Consider the following 13,752-nt stretch of genomic DNA (forward strand, 5'->3'; position numbering starts at 1 on the left):
CCAAGCTTCCAAAAAACCACGAGTTTCCTGAAATCTCAACACACATTTTTTCACCCAATCTTGATGACACTTTCAGTTAATGATCAGTACCCCAATCCCACTTGGCTCACCAAATTTCGTTCTTCTAGGTTAAACCGTTCGTTGGCAGTAACAGTTTTAATTTTTAGGTTTCACTCTGTTTTATCCGATATGGATACATGTAGTTGGAACTCTAAATCAAACACGGTTTGTGCTAGCTCTTTGAATCTTGACACAATAAAGTAGGTCCAAGTTCTATCTCTATGGTTTGTTTCCTATTGATGTAGCCCTAAGCAGTGATGGCGCAAATCACTTTCATGGAAAGGGGTTGCCAACCTTCCAAAAAACTACGAGTTTCCTGAAATCTCAGCACACATTTTTTCACCCAATCTTGATGACACTTTCAGGTAATGATCAGTACCCCAATCCCACTTGGCTCACCAAATTTCGTTCTTCTAGGTTAAACCGTTCGTTGGCAGTAAGAGTTTTAATTTTTAGGTTTCACTCTGTTTTCTCCTATATGGATACATGTAGTTGGAACTCTAAATCAAAGACGGTTTGTGCTAGCTCTTTGAATCTTGACACAATAAAGTAGTTCCAAGTTCTATCTCTATGGTTTGTTTCCTATTGATGTAGCCCTAAGCAGAGACTGGCGCAAATCACTTTCATGGAAATGGGTTGCCAAGCTTCCAAAAAACTACGATTTTCCTGAAATCTCAACACACATTTTTTCACCCAATCTTGATGACACTTTCAGGTAATGATCAGTACCCCAGTCCCACTTGGCTCACCAAATTTCGTTCTGCTAGGTTAAACCGTTCGTTGGCAGTAACAGTTTTAATTTTTAGGTTTCACTCTGTTTTCTCCGATATGGATACATGTAGTTGGAACTCTAAATCAAAGACGGTTTGTGCTAGCTCTTTGAATCTTGACACAATAAAGTAGTTCCAAGTTCTATCTCTATGGTTTGTTTCCTATTGATGTAGCCCTAAGCAGAGACTGGCGGAAATCACTTACATGGAAAGGGGTTGCCAAGCTTCCAAACAACTACGAGTTTCCTGAAATCTCAGCACACATTTTTTCACCCAATCTTGATGACACTTTCAGTTAATGATCACTACCCCAATCCCACTTGGCTCACCAAATTTCGTTCTTCTAGGTTAAACCGTTCGTTGGCAGTAACAGTTTTAATTTTTAGGTTTCACTCTGTTTTCTCCTATATGGATACATGTAGTTGGAACTCTAAATCAAACACTGTTTGTGCTAGCTCTTTGAAACTTGACACAATAAAGTAGTTCCAAGTTATAACTCTATGGTTTGTTTCCTATTGATGTAGCCCTATGCAGAGACTGGCGCAAATCACTTTCATGGAAAGGGGTTGCCAAGAATCCAAAAAACTACGAGTTTCCAGAAAACTCGGCACACATTTTTTCACCCTATCTTGATGAATCTTTCAGGTAATGATCAGTATCCCAATCCCACTTGGCTCACCAAATTTCGTTCTTCTAGGTTAAACCGTTCATTGGCAGTAACAGTTTTAAATTTTAGGTTTCACTCTGTTTTTTCCTACATGGATTCATGTAGTTTGAACTCTAAATCAAACACGGTTTGTGCTGGCTCTTTGAAAATTGACACAATAGAGTAGTTCCAAATTCTATCTCTATGGTTTGTTTCCTATTGATGTAGCCCTAAGCAGAGACTGGCTCAAATCTCTTACATGGAAAGGGGTTGCCAAGCTTCCAAAAAACTATGAGTTTCCTGAAATCTCAGCACATATTTTTTCACCCAATCTTGATGACACTTTCAGTTAATGATCAGTACCCCAATCCCACTTGGCTCACCAAATTTCGTTCTTCTAGGTTAAACCGTTCGTTGGCAGTAACAGTTTTAATTTTCAGGTTTCACTCTGTTTTCTCCTACATGGATACATGTAGTTGGAACTCTAAATCAAAGACGGTTTGTCCTAGCTCTTTGAAACTTGACACAATAAAGTAGTTCCAAGTTCTATCTCTATGGTTTGTTTCCTATTGATGTAGCCCTGAGCAGAGACGGGCGCAAATCACTTTCATGGAAAGGGGTTGCCAAGCTTCCAAAAAACTACGAGTTTCCTGAAATCTCAGCACACATTTTTTCACCCAATCCTTATGACACTTTCAGGTAATGATCAGTACCCCAATCCCACTTGGCTCACCAAATTTCGTTTTTCTAGGTTAAACCGTTCGTTGGCAGTAACAGTTTTAATTTTTATGTTTCACTCTGTTTTCTCCGATATGGATACATGTAGTTGGAACTCTAAATCAAACACTGTTTGTGCTAGCTCTTTGAAACTTGACACAATAAAGTAGGTCCGAGTTCTATCTCTATGGTTTGTTTCCTATTGATGTAGCCCTAAGCAGAGATGGCGCAAATCACTTTCATGGAAAGGGGTTGCCAACCTTCCAAAAAACTACTAGTTTCCTGAAATCTCAGCACACATTTTTTCACCCAATCTTGATGACACTTTCAGGTAATGATCAGTACCCCAATCCCACTTGGCTCACAAAATTTCGTTCTTCTAGGTTAAACCGTTCGTTGGCAGTAAGAGTTTTAATTTTTAGGTTTCACTCTGTTTTCTCCTATATGGATACATGTAGTTGGAACACTAAATCAAAGACGGTTTGTGCTAGCTCTTTGAATCTTGACACAATAAAGTAGTTCCAAGTTCTAAATCTATGGTTTGTTTCCTATTGATGTAGCCCTAAGCAGAGACTGGCGCAAATCACTTTCATGGAAGGGGGTTGCCAAGCTTCCAAAAAACCACGAGTTTCCTGAAATCTCAACACACATTTTTTCACCCAATCTTGATGACACTTTCAGTAAATGATCAGTACCCCAATCCCACTTGGCTCACCAAATTTCGTTCTTCTAGGTTAAACCGTTCGTTGGCAGTAACAGTTTTAATTTTTAGGTTTCACTCTGTTTTCTCCGATATGGATACATGTAGTTGGAACTCTAAATCAAACACGGTTTGTGCTAGCTCTTTGAATCTTGACACAATAAAGTAGGTCCAAGTTCTATCTCTATGGTTTGTTTCCTATTGATGTAGCCCTAAGCAGTGATGGCGCAAATCACTTTCATGGAAAGGGGTTGCCAAGCTTCCAAAAAACTACGAATTTCCTGAAATCTCAGCACACATTTTTTCACCCAATCTTGATGACACTTTCAGGTAATGATCACTACCCCAATCCCACTTGGCTCACCAAATTTCGTTCTTCTAGGTTAAACCGTTCGTTGGCAGTAACAGTTTTAAATTTTAGATTTCACTCTATTTTCTCCTATATGGATACATGTAGTTGGAACTCTAAATCAAACACGGTTTGTGCTAGCTCTTTGAAACTTGACACAATAAAGTAGTTCCAAGTTCTAACTCTATGGTTTGTTTCCTATTGATGTAGCCCTAAGCAGAGACTGGCGCAAATCACTTTCCTGGAAAGGGGTTGCCAAGAATCCAAAAAACTACGAGTTTCCAGAAATCTCGGCACACATTTTTTCACCCAATCTTGATGACACTTTCAGGTAATGATCAGTATCCCAATCCCACTTGGCTCACCAAATTTCGTTCTTCTAGGTTAAAACGTTCATTGGCAGTAACAGTTTTAAATTTTAGGTTTTACTCTGTTTTTTCCTACATGGATTCATGTAGTTTGAACTCTAAATCAAACACGGTTTGTTCTGGCTCTTTGAAAATTGACACAATAGAGTAGTTCCAAATTCTATCTCTATGGTTTGTTTCCTATTGATGTAGCCCTAAGCAGAGACTGGCGCAAATCTCTTACATGGAAAGGGGTTGCCAAGCTTCCAAAAAACTACGAGTTTCCTGAAATCTCAGCACACATTTTTTCACCCAATCTTGATGACACTTTCAGTTAATGATCAGTACCCCAATCCCACTTGGCTCAAAAAATTTCGTTCTTCTAGGTTAAACCGTTCGTTGGCAGTAACAGATTTAATTTTCAGGTTTCACTCTGTTTTCTCCTATATGGATACATGTAGTTGGAACTCTAAATCAAAGACGGTTTGTCCTAGCTCTTTGAAACTTGACACAATAATGTAGTTCCAAGTTCTATCTCTATGGTTTGTTTCCTATTGATGTAGCCCTAAGCAGAGACGGGCGCAAATCACTTTCATGGAAAGGGGTTGCCAAGCTTCCAAAAAACTACGAGTTTCCTGAAATCTCAGCACACATTTTTTCACCCAATCTTTATGACACTTTCAGGTAATGATCAGTATCCCAATCCCACTTGGCTCACCAAATTTCGTTCTTCTAGGTTAAACCGTTCGTTGGCAGTAACAGTTTTAATTTTTAGGTTTCACTCTGTTTTCTCCGATATGGATACATGTAGTTGGAACTCTAAATCAAACACTGTTTGTGCTAGCTCTTTGAAACTTGACACAATAAAGTAGGTCCAAGTTCTATCTCTATGGTTTGTTTCCTATTGATGTAGCCCTAAGCAGAGATGGCGCAAATCACTTTCATGGAAAGGGGTTGCCAACCTCCCAAAAAACTACGAGTTTCCTGAAATCTCAGCACACATTTTTTCACCCCATCTTGATGACACTTTCAGGTAATGATCAGTACCCCAATCCCACTTGGCTCACAAAATTTCGTTCTTCTAGGTTAAACCGTTCGTTGGCAGTAAGAGTTTTAATTTTTAGGTTTCACTCTGTTTTCTCCTATATGGATACATGTAGTTGGAACTCTAAATCAAAGACGGTTTGTGCTAGCTCTTTGAATTCTGAAACAATAAAGTAGTTCCAAGTTCTAAATCTATGGTTTGTTTCCTATTGATGTAGCCCTAAGCAGAGACTGGCGCAAATCACTTTCATGGAAGGGGGTTGCCAAGCTTCCAAAAAACCACGAGTTTCCTGAAATCTCAACACACATTTTTTCACCCAATCTTGATGACACTTTCAGTTAATGATCAGTACCCCAATCCCACTTGGCTCACCAAATTTCGTTCTTCTAGGTTAAACCGTTCGTTGGCAGTAACAGTTTTAATTTTTAGGTTTCACTCTGTTTTATCCGATATGGATACATGTAGTTGGAACTCTAAATCAAACACGGTTTGTGCTAGCTCTTTGAATCTTGACACAATAAAGTAGGTCCAAGTTCTATCTCTATGGTTTGTTTCCTATTGATGTAGCCCTAAGCAGTGATGGCGCAAATCACTTTCATGGAAAGGGGTTGCCAACCTTCCAAAAAACTACGAGTTTCCTGAAATCTCAGCACACATTTTTTCACCCAATCTTGATGACACTTTCAGGTAATGATCAGTACCCCAATCCCACTTGGCTCACCAAATTTCGTTCTTCTAGGTTAAACCGTTCGTTGGCAGTAAGAGTTTTAATTTTTAGGTTTCACTCTGTTTTCTCCTATATGGATACATGTAGTTGGAACTCTAAATCAAAGACGGTTTGTGCTAGCTCTTTGAATCTTGACACAATAAAGTAGTTCCAAGTTCTATCTCTATGGTTTGTTTCCTATTGATGTAGCCCTAAGCAGAGACTGGCGCAAATCACTTTCATGGAAATGGGTTGCCAAGCTTCCAAAAAACTACGATTTTCCTGAAATCTCAACACACAATTTTTCACCCAATCTTGATGACACTTTCAGGTAATGATCAGTACCCCAGTCCCACTTGGCTCACCAAATTTCGTTCTGCTAGGTTAAACCGTTCGTTGGCAGTAACAGTTTTAATTTTAGGTTTCACTCTGTTTTCTCCGATATGGATACATGTAGTTGGAACTCTAAATCAAAGACGGTTTGTGCTAGCTCTTTGAATCTTGACACAATAAAGTAGTTCCAAGTTCTATCTCTATGGTTTGTTTCCTATTGATGTAGCCCTAAGCAGAGACTGGCGGAAATCACTTACATGGAAAGGGGTTGCCAAGCTTCCAAACAACTACGAGTTTCCTGAAATCTCAGCACACATTTTTTCACCCAATCTTGATGACACTTTCAGTTAATGATCACTACCCCAATCCCACTTGGCTCACCAAATTTCGTTCTTCTAGGTTAAACCGTTCGTTGGCAGTAACAGTTTTAATTTTTAGGTTTCACTCTGTTTTCTCCTATATGGATACATGTAGTTGGAACTCTAAATCAAACACTGTTTGTGCTAGCTCTTTGAAACTTGACAAAATAAAGTAGGTCCATGTTCTATCTCTATGGTTTGTTTCCTATTGATGTAGCCCTAAGCAGAGATGGCGCAAATCACTTTCATGGAAAGGGGTTGCCAACCTTCCAAAAAACTACGAGTTTCCTGAAATCTCAGCACACATTTTTTCACCCAATCTTTATGACACTTTCAGGTAATGATCAGTACCCCAATCCCACTTGGCTCACCAAATTTCGTTCTTCTAGGTTAAACCGTTCGTTGGCAGTAAGGGTTTTAATTTTTAGGTTTCACTCTGTTTTCTCCTATATGGATACATGTAGTTGGAACTCTAAATCAAAGACGGTTTGTGCTAGCTCTTTGAATCTTGACACAATAAAGTAGTTCCTAGTTCTATCTCTATGGTTTGTTTCCTATTGATGTAGCCCTAAGCAGAGACTGGCGCAAATCACTTTCATGGAAAGGGGTTGCCAAGCTTCCAAAAAACCACGAGTTTCCTGAAATCTCAGCACACATTTTTTCACCCAATCTTGATGACACTTTCAGGTAATGATCACTACACCAATCCCACTTGGCTAACCAAATTTCGTTCTTCTAGGTTAAACCGTTCGTTGGCAGTAACAGTTTTAAATTTTAGATTTCACTCTATTTTCTCCTATATGGATACATGTAGTTGGAACTCTAAATCAAACACGGCTTGTGCTAGCTCTTTGAAACTTGACACAATAAAGTAGTTCCAAGTTCTAACTCTATGGTTTGTTTCCTATTGATGTAGCCCTAAGCAGAGACTGGCGCAAATCACTTTCATGGAAACGGGTTGCCAAGCTTCCAAAAAACCACGAATTTCCAGAAATCTCGGCACACATTTTTTCACCCTATCTTGATGACACTTTCAGGTAATGATCAGTATCCCAATCCCACTTGGCTCACCAAATTTCGTTCTTCTAGGTTAAACCGTTCATTGGCAGTAACAGTTTTAAATTTTAAGTTTCACTCTGTTTTTTCCTATATGGATTCATGTAGTTTGAACTCTAAATCAAACACGGTTTGTGCTGGCTCTTTGAAACTTGACACAACAGAGTACTTCCAAATTCTATCTCTATGGTTTGTTTCCTATTGATGTAGCCCTAAGGAAAGACTGGCGCAAATCACTTACATGGAAAGGGGTTGCCAAGCTTCCAAAAAACTACGAGTTTCCTGAAATCTCAACACACATTTTTTCACCCAATCTTGATGACACTTTCAGTTAATGATCAGTACCCCAATCCCACTTGGCTCACCAAATTTCGTTCTTCTAGGTTAAACCGTTCGTTGGCAGTAACAGTTTTAATTTTCAGGTTTCACTCTGTTTTCTCCTATATGGATACATGTAGTTGGAACTCTAAATCAAAGACGGTTTGTGCTAGCTCTTTGAATCTTGACACAATAAAGTAGTTCCAAGTGCTATCTCTATGGTTTGTTTCCTATTGATGTAGCCCTAAGCAGAGACGGGCGCAAATCACTTTCATGGAAAGGGGTTGCCATGCTTCCAAAAAACTACGAGTTTCCTGAAATCTCAGCACACATTTTTTCATCCAATCTTTATGACACTTTCAGGTAATGATCAGTACCCCAATCCCACTTGGCTCACCAAATTTCGTTCTGCTAGGTTAAACCGTTCGTTGGCAGTAACAGTTTTAATTTTTAGGTTTCACTCTGTTTTCTCCGATATGGATACATGTAGTTGGAACTCTAAATCAAAGACGGTTTGTGCTAGCTCTTTGAATCTTGACACAATAAAGTAGGTCCAAGTTCTATCTGTATGGTTTGTTTCCTATTGATGTAGCCCTAAGCAGAGATGGGGCAAATCACTTTCATGGAAAGGGGTTGCCAACCTTCCAAAAAACTACGAGTTTCCTGAAATCTCAGCACACATTTTTTCACCCAATCTTGATGACACTTTCAGGTAATGATCAGTACCCCAATCCCACTTGGCTCACCAAATTTCGTTCTTCTAGGTTAAACCGTTCGTTGGCAGTAAGAGTTTTAATTTTTAGGATTCACTCTGTTTTCTCCTATATGGATACATGTAGTTGGAACTCTAAATCACAGACGGTTTGTGCTAGCTCTTTGAATCTTGACACAATAAAGTAGTTCCAAGTTCTATCTCTATGGTTTGTTTCCTATTGATGTAGCCCTATGCAGAGACTGGCGCAAATCACTTTCATGGAAATGGGTTGCCAAGCTTCCAAAAAAACAAGAGATTCCTGTAATCTCAGCACACATTTTTTCACCCAATCTTGATGACACTTTCAAGTAATGATCACTACCCCAATCCCACTTGGCTAACCAAATTTCGTTCTTCTAGGTTAAAACGTTCGTTGGCAGTAACAGTTTTAATTTTTAGATTTCACTCTATTTTCTCCTATATGGATACATGTATTTGGAACTCTAAATCAAACACGGTTTTTGCTAGCTCTTTGAAACTTGACACAATAAAGTAGTTCCAAGTTCTAACTCTATGGTTTGTTTCCTATTGATGTAGCCCTAAGCAGAGACTGGCGCAAATCACTTTCATGGAAAGGGGTTGCCAAGAATCCAAAAAACTACGAGTTTCCAAAAATCTCGGCACACATTTTTTCACCCTATCTTGATGACACTTTCAGGTATTGATCAGTATCCCAATCCCACTTGGCTCACCAAATTTCGTTCTTCTAGGTTAAACCGTTCATTGGCATTTACAGTTTTAAATTTTAAGTTTCACTCTGTTTTTTCCTATATGGATTCATGTAGTTTGAACTCTAAATCAAACATGGTTTGTGCTGGCTCTTTGAAACTTGACACAATAAAGTAGTTCCGAGTTCTATCTCTATGGTTTGTTTCCTATTGATGTAGCCCTAAGCAGAGACGGGCGCAAATCACTTTCATGGAAAGGGGTTGCCAAGCTTCCAAAAATCTACGAGTTTCCTGAAATCTCAGCACACATTTTTTCACCCAATCTTGATGACACTTTCAGTTAATGATCACTACCCCAATCCCACTTGGCTCACCAAATTTCGTTCTTCTAGGTTAAACCGTTCGTTGGCAGTAACAGTTTTAATTTTTAGGTTTCACTCTGTTTTCTCCTATATGGATACATGTAGTTGGAACTCTAAATCAAACAATGTTTGTGCTAGCTCTTTGAAACTTGACAAAATAAAGTAGGTCCATGTTCTATCTCTATGGTTTGTTTCCTATTGATGTAGCCCTAAGCAGAGACGAGCGCAAATCACTTTCATGGAAAGGGGTTGCCAAGCATCCAAAAAACTACGAGTTTCCTGAAATCTCAGCACACATTTTTTCACCCAATCTTGATGACACTTTCAGGTAATGATCAGTACCCCAATCCCACTTGGCTCACCAAATTTCGTTCTTCTAGGTTAAACCGTTCGTTGGCAGTAAGAGTTTTAATTTTTAGGATTCACTCTGTTTTCTCCTATATGGGTACATGTAGTTGGAACTCTAAATCAAAGACGGTTTGTGCTAGCTGTTTGAATCTTGACACAATAAAGTAGTTCCAAGTTCTATCTCTATGGTTTGTTTCCTATTGATGTAGCCCAAAGCAGAGACTGGCGCAAATCACTTTCATGGAAACGGGTTGCCAAGCTTCCAAAAAACCACGAGTTTCCAGAAATCTCGGCACACATTTTTTCACCCTATCTTGATGACACTTTCAGGTAATGATCAGTATCCCAATCCCACTTGGCTCACCAAATTTCGTTCTTCTAGGTTAAACCGTTCATTGGCAGTAACAGTTTTAAATTTTAAGTTTCACTATGTTTTTTCCTATATGGATTCATGTAGTTTGAACTCTAAATCAAACACGGTTTGTGCTGGCTCTTTGAAACTTGACACAATAGAGTAGTTCCAAATTCTATCTCTATGGTTTGTTTCCTATTGATGTAGCCCTAAGGAAAACTGGCGCAAATCACTTACATGGAAAGGGGTTGCCAAGCTTCCAAAAAACTACGAGTTTCCTGAAATCTCAACACACATTTTTTCACCCAATCTTGATGACACTTTCAGTTAATGATCAGTACCCCAATCCCACTTGGCTCACCAAATTTCGTTCTTCTAGGTTCAACCGTTCGTTGGCAGTAACAGTTTTAATTTTCAGGTTTCACTCTGTTTTCTCCTATATGAATACATGTAGTTGGAACTCTAAATCAAAGACGATTTGTCCTAGCTCTTTGAAACTTGACACAATAAAGTAGTTCCAAGTTCTATCTCTATGGTTTGTTTCCTATTGATGTAGCCCTAAGCAGAGACGAGCGCAAATCACTTTCATGGAAAGGGGTTGCCAAGCTTCCAAAAAACTACGAGTTTCCTGAAATCTCAGCACACATTTTTTCACCCAATCTTGATGACACTTTCAGGTAATGATCAGTACCCCAATCCCACTTGGTTCACCAAATTTCGTTCTGCTAGGTTAAACCGTTCGTTGGCAGTAACAGTTTTAATTTTTAGGTTTCACTCTGTTTTCTCCGATATGGATACATGTAGTTGGAACTCTAAATCAAACACGGTTTGTGCTAGCTCTTTGAATCTTGACACAATAAAGTAGGTCCAAGTTCTATCTCTATGGTTTGTTTCCTATTGATGTAGCCCTAAGCAGAGATGGGGCAAATCACTTTCATGGAAAGGGGTTGCCAACCTTCCAAAAAACTACGAGTTTCCTGAAATCTCAGCACACATTTTTTCACCCAATCTTGATGACACTTTCAGGTAATGATCAGTACCCCAATCCCACTTGGCTCACCAAATTTCGTTCTTCTAGGTTAAACCGTTCGTTGGCAGTAAGAGTTTTAATTTTTAGGATTCACTCTGTTTTCTCCTATATGGATACATGTAGTTGGAACTCTAAATCAAAGACGGTTTGTGCTAGCTCTTTGAATCTTGACACAATAAAGTAGTTCCAAGTTCTATCTCTATGGTTTGTTTCCTATTGATGTAGCCCTAAGCAGAGACTGGCGCAAATCACTTTCATTGAAAGGGGTTGCCAAGCTTCCAAAAAAACAAGAGTTTCCTGAAATCTCAGCACACATTTTTTCACCCAATCTTGATGACACTTTCAGGTAATGATCAGTACCCCAATCCCACTTGGCTCACCAAATTTCGTTCTTCTAGGTTCAACCGTTCGTTGGCAGTAACAGTTTTAATTTTCAGGTATCACGCTGTTTTCTCCTATGTGGATACATGTAGTTTGAACTCTAAATCAAAGACGGTTTGTCCTAGCTCTTTGAAACTTGACACAATAAAGTAGTTCCAAGTTCTATCTCTATGGTTTGTTTCCTATTGATGTAGCCCTAAGCAGAGATGGGCGCAAATCACTTTCATGGAAAGGGGTTGCCAAGCTTCCAAAAAACTACGAGTTTCCTGAAATCTCAGCACACATTTTTTTCACCCAATCTTTATGACACTTTCAGGTAATGATCAGTACCCCAATCCCACTTGGCTCACCAAATTTCGTTCTTCTAGGTTAAACCGTTCGTTGGCAGTAACAGTTTTAATTTTTAGGTTTCACTCTGTTTTCTCCTATATGGATACATGTAGTTGGAACTCTAAATCAAACACGGTTTGTGCTGGCTCTTTGAAACTTGACACAATAGAGAAGTTCCAAATTCTATCTCTATGGTTTGTTTCCTATTGATGTAGCCCTAAGGAGAGACTGGTGCAAATCACTTACATGGAAAGGGGTTGCCAAGCTTCCAAAATACTACGAGTTTCCTGAAATCTCAACACACATTTTTTCACCCAATCTTGATGACACTTTCAGTTCATGATCAGTACCGCAATCCCACTTGGCTCACCAAATTTCGTTCTTCTAGGTTAAACCGTTCATTGGCAGTAACAGTTTTAATTTTCAGGTTTCACTCTGTTTTCTCCTATATGGATACATGTAGTTGGAACTCTAAATCAAAGACGGTTTGTGCTAGCTCTTTGAAGCTTGACACAGTAAAGTAGTTCCAAGTTCTATCTCTATGGTTTGTTTCCTATTGATGTAGCCCTAAGCAGAGACGGGCGCAAATCACTTTCATGGAAAGGGGTTGCCAAGCTTCCAAAAAACTACGAGTTTCCTGAAATCTCAGCACACATTTTTTCACCCAATCTTGATGACACTTTCAGGTAATGATCAGTACCCCAATCCCACTTGGCTCACCAAATTTCGTTCTGCTAGGTTAAACCGTTCGTTGGCAGTAACAGTTTTAATTTTTAGGTTTCACTCTGTTTTCTCCGATATGGATACATGTAGTTGGAACTCTAAATCAAACACGGTTTGTGCTAGCTCTTTGAATCTTGACACAATAAAGTAGGTCCAAGTTCTATCTCTATGGTTTGTTTCCTATTGATGTAGCCCTAAGCAGAGATGGGGCAAATCACTTTCATGGAAAGGGGTTGCCAACCTTCCAAAAAACTACGAGTTTCCTGAAATCTCAGCACACATTTTTTCAGCCAATCTTGATGACACTTTCAGGTAATGATTAGTACCCCAATCCCACTTGGCTCACCAAATTTCGTTCTTCTAGGTTAAACCGTTCGTTGGCAGTAAGAGTTTTAATTTTTAGGTTTCACTCTGTTTTCTCCTATATGGATACATGTAGTTGGAACTCTAAATCACAGACGGTTTGTGCTAGCTCTTTGAATCTTGACACAATAAAGTAGTTCCAAGTTCTATCTCTATGGTTTGTTTCCTATTGATGTAGCCCTAAGCAGAGACTGGCGCAAATCACTTTCATGGAAATGGGTTGCCAAGCTTCCAAAAAAACAAGAGATTCCTGTAATCTCAGCACACATTTTTTCACCCAATCTTGATGACACTTTCAAGTAATGATCACTACCCCAATCCCACTTGGCTAACCAAATTTCGTTCTTCTAGGTTAAAACGTTCGTTGGCAGTAACAGTTTTAATTTTTAGATTTCACTCTATTTTCTCCTATATGGATACATGTATTTGGAACTCTAAATCAAACACGGTTTGTGCTAGCTCTTTGAAACTTGACACAATAAAGTAGTTCCAAGTTCTAACTCTATGGTTTGTTTCCTATTGATGTAGCCCTAAGCAGAGACTGGCGCAAATCACTTTCATGGAAAGGGGTTGCCAAGAATCCAAAAAACTACGAGTTTCCAAAAATCTCGGCACACATTTTTTCACCCTATCTTGATGACACTTTCAGGTATTGATCAGTATCCCAATCCCACTTGGCTCACCAAATTTCGTTCTTCTAGGTTAAACCGTTCATTGGCAGTAACAGTTTTAAATTTTAAGTTTCACTCTGTTTTTTCCTATATGGATTCATGTAGTTTGAACTCTAAATCAAACACGGTTTGTGCTGGCTCTTTGAAACTTGACACAATAAAGTAGTTCCGAGTTCTATCTCTATGGTTTGTTTCCTATTGATGTAGCCCTAAGCAGAGACGGGCGCAAATCACTTTCATGGAAAGGGGTTGCCAAGCTTCCAAAAATCTACGAGTTTCCTGAAATCTCAGCACACATTTTTTCACCCAATCTTGATGACACTTTCAGTTAATGATCACTACCCCAATCCCACTTGGCTCACCA

Source organism: Spermophilus citellus, assembly GCF_964194105.1.
Source record: "Spermophilus citellus genome assembly, chromosome: 6".
NCBI lineage: Eukaryota > Metazoa > Chordata > Mammalia > Rodentia > Sciuridae > Spermophilus > Spermophilus citellus.